We start from the raw sequence: 3,745 nt of genomic DNA on the forward strand, positions 1-3,745 counted from the left end.
TTCATGGGTGGCCTCCATTGGGTGTTGTGGTTCTGATCCTTAATGATAGTTCCTCCAGGATTTGAATTTGTACTGCGTCCTGCTTGTTGATTGTCTCTAGTGAAGTTCCTGTTGCCAAAATTTTCTGCATAACACACCAATGCAGTGGATGGGCAGTCTGTTGAGTCATGAAGGTCACCACAGGCTGAGCATGGTTCAGTTTCAGCTGCTGTGAGTTACAAGACTTCCATCCTTGGTGCTGCTTGGTCAGCTTTCAGGTTCTTCACTTCATTCATGAGTGATGCCAGCTGGGCTTCTATGGCAGTTTGTTTATCCAGTTCTAGCATGCCTGGCTTCCTTACTGGGCTCACTATGTCTATTGGCCATTGGAGACATCTTTCAGTAGTTCCTTCTATGATTTCGTACCTTGATTCAAGTGTTCCTATAAAGAAATATCCTCCTGCAGCAAAATCTAAGTGAGATTGAGAAGTATGGTCAAGTCTCTTATAGAAAGATTATAACACTCCCCAACTCTCTACCCCATGGTTTGGACATTTTTTTATGATGTCCTTGTATCTCTCCCATGCTTCATAGAGGTTTTCTCCATAAAACATTCTGAAGTTAGAGATTTCTGCTCTAACATCAGCTTGTCGGGACATTGGGAGAAACCTCTCTATGAACTTGTTAGAGAGCTCCTCCCATGTTTGGATTGATCCAGGGGTGAGAGTTTTCATCCATGTTTTGCCTTTAATCCTAAGGAGTGAGGGAACAACCTCATTCTCATGCTCTCCTCTGTCACACCCTCAGCTTTAAAATTATCACAAATATCTTGAAATGTTGTGAGGTGTGTGTAAGGATCTTCTGCAGGGAGTCCATTGAAGACCCCTGCTTCCCTAATCATGTGAAACATGACAGGTTTCAGTTCAAAGTTGGGTGCTACAGAAGGGAGGATTAATCCCCTGTCTGGTCTGTTCCTGAAAGGAGCAGCCAAAGTTCTGAAGTTTTGTTCAGGAGGAACTTCTTCATTGTTATTATTGTGATCAGCCATGTTTTCAAGAATTTCATCCCTGAGGATTCTTCTTCTCTTATGAAGTGTAAGTTCTGGTTCAGGATCAAAGAGAAACTCAGGTGCTTCAATGGAGTGGTCAGAGTTTGTTCAAACTCCTCACTAATAAACTATAAACACAAGTTATATATGCACAACAATATTAGTGACATAAAGAAAAATATAAAGGTAAGGTCAGATATACAGAATATTGACTAAAAACAGTAAATAAGAACAAAATTTAGTGTTTCTATCCCCGGCAATGGCGCCAAAAACTTGTTGGGTGGTTTGCTGATGTTGGAAAATTATAAGTTCTGATAGGGGACGTTCCTCTGTTCTTGCAGAACACAGATTCGTTCCATTAATTCCAACCCAAGTGCGCAAGTGCATGCATCAAGTAATAAAGGGAGTATTAATGCCCAAATTGTCATTCCCACGAGTATAGAATCCTAATTATTGTCTTACACTATTTTATAAAGAATGAAAATAAGAAGAAAAGTTAATAAATGAACTGTCTGGTCAAACGTTCCCTACTGTCTTGACAATGTTCCTCAGGAACAGTAGGTTCAATATGCTGGCAAACAATTACTCGCTGCGTTATGTATGTAATCCTTCCTATTTAGAAGAAGGTGAGATAATAATCATTGAAGTTGATAGTTATAATTATATAAAGTAAAAAAACTACTAAAGCAGAAATAACTATAATCAAGAGACAACAGGGTGATGTTTTATAATAGTTAAACAGAAGGAACAGATTCACTCTTAAATAGCTGTTTTCTCTACTCAAGACTTAGCACTTCTTAGCTTTGTCCCAGTTTCTTGTCTGCCAACTCTGATTCCTCAGCTCATGAACTAGATGGCTCACAAGTTTCCATATTCCTACGACTCCCTTGACTCCAACAGGTACTTAGTACAGAACCTTAAAATGGACGAGTTGGCCCTTTATTCCTAAGGTGACCAGTATTGTTTTTGCCATAACACTACCTTCCCCCAATGGCTAAGCTGTCTGAAATCCCTTCCTTTTGGAAGTTCCTTTCTCAGTATGTGCCCAATTTCCATTGGTACACAATGAATATAGCTCACTTAGCCAAAGTAAAACAGAAAGCTTCAGTTAAGAGTTTTGAAAATAGTTCTTTAAGAGTTTCACAGATTACCCGTTCCACAGATAGTTCAGCTCATGGCTGATATTTTAAACATAATTATTCTCAACTGAAGTCCCATAGACCCGAGATCCAGTTAAGAGATAACGAATGGAACGAAGAGAAAAACACTTATATTAATTTAAAAGACAGTTTACAGAAGAAACAGAAAATGGAGAAAAATGGGTTATTGCTCGTGAGGAGTCTTAATGGTTGATACAGAGAAGAGAAGAGGGGTTGTCACTTAACTATAGTTACAACTTAAAAATAAATCTAAGCTACTAACTACTACTACTACTAGGTGATCTCCTCCTTTCGAACTTCAAACCCTCCAGGATTCGATGATGTTTTTGTGTGTGGGTCATCCTATTTATAGATGGAAGAGGAGTGCTAGTCTTGTAAATCCTTTAGAGCAAGTTGCTTGAATGAGGGGACGGGATGGTGGAAGCAGAGTGTGGAGACTGCGCAGATTGCTGGATGGAACAGGTTTTGGTGATGATTAGCCGTTGTTTGCAGTCTGCCCCATGCCTTGCTTTCTTTTTCAGCCAATGAGAACTCTTGATTCTCTGCTCTTCACGTTTCCAGCTGCTCAGTTGGTGCGCCGCCTTGCTTTTAGAAGACTTTAACTCCACGTTAGCTGCAAAGTGTACAGAGGCATTTAATGAGTGGAGCAGGTGCATTAAATGTGTCTCAGTTCGTTCCCCTTTTAAGATATTTTAAAGGAATACGTTACCATATGTTCCCCCACTGTGTTTTTGTCACAAATGTGTAAAACAAGTGATTTTCGTGCTGAAGTTGCTCATCAGATGAGGGAACATGTGGTATTTTTCCATCAAAATGGGCTTAGATGGGAACGAATTTACATCCCATCAATATGCTTGTATGTTTTAAAAATGACTAGTCTGCATGAAATTGGACAAATCGCGTTTGTATGTATTATTATGCACGTCCAATAATGACTAGTGTAATCCGATAGATGTTTGACATAGGATACGACTAGCATGATAATAATGCATCCGCATTTGATGAGACTTAATAAACCCTAAATAAAAGGAACTCTTAAAAGGAATAAATTATTAAGCGCATGATTACCTCCCACCACCAGTATTACTCAAACCTCCTCTAAATAGTGGTGCTCCACAACTCAGTTGGGACCTACTGTTTCGTTGAGTAAGAGTAGTATTAGAAGTGTGAGACACTTAGGGTGCTGGTTAGTGCTTAACTAAGAGCATGAGTTGCAGGCTCAGCCGGGCTCATGTGCTCAGGGTAATAGTGCTAGGTTGGTTGCATGAGATGCACCACTACGTGACAAGGAGTTGTCAACCTAATGTTATGAGAGGGTATGAGATGCTGTTGATAAGGATCAACCCATTATTTAATTTAATCTTGCGTTCTCATATGAGGGTTAAAATAAATAATCGCACTCTTAAAATCCCACTAAGGTAAAATCTAAAAGTAGAACAACCCTAAGTCAAAGTTTAAGGGTCGTTGACTTAGATAAAATAGTGGGAGGGGCATATTATTTAAAGTCTTTAATAATTTGCTCTTATTACACCACAATATATATTAATTAATCTATCTT

The 3,745-nt window shown here is 39.1% G+C and overlaps 1 non-coding gene across 1 annotated transcript; it reads left to right on the forward strand.

Moving 5' to 3' along the window:
- The first annotated feature begins 516 nt into the window (after positions 1–516).
- LOC133314064 (small nucleolar RNA R71) lies at positions 517–623 on the forward strand. The gene has a single exon (XR_009751895.1). It is a non-coding gene; the product is annotated as a small nucleolar RNA R71 (small nucleolar RNA).
- Positions 624–3,745: the final 3,122 nt, after the last annotated feature.

The sequence above is a fragment of the Gastrolobium bilobum genome, unplaced genomic scaffold (assembly GCF_033153095.1).
Source record: "Gastrolobium bilobum isolate Gb01-03AN ecotype WA unplaced genomic scaffold, APGP_CSIRO_Gbil_v1 utg118931, whole genome shotgun sequence".
NCBI lineage: Eukaryota > Viridiplantae > Streptophyta > Magnoliopsida > Fabales > Fabaceae > Gastrolobium > Gastrolobium bilobum.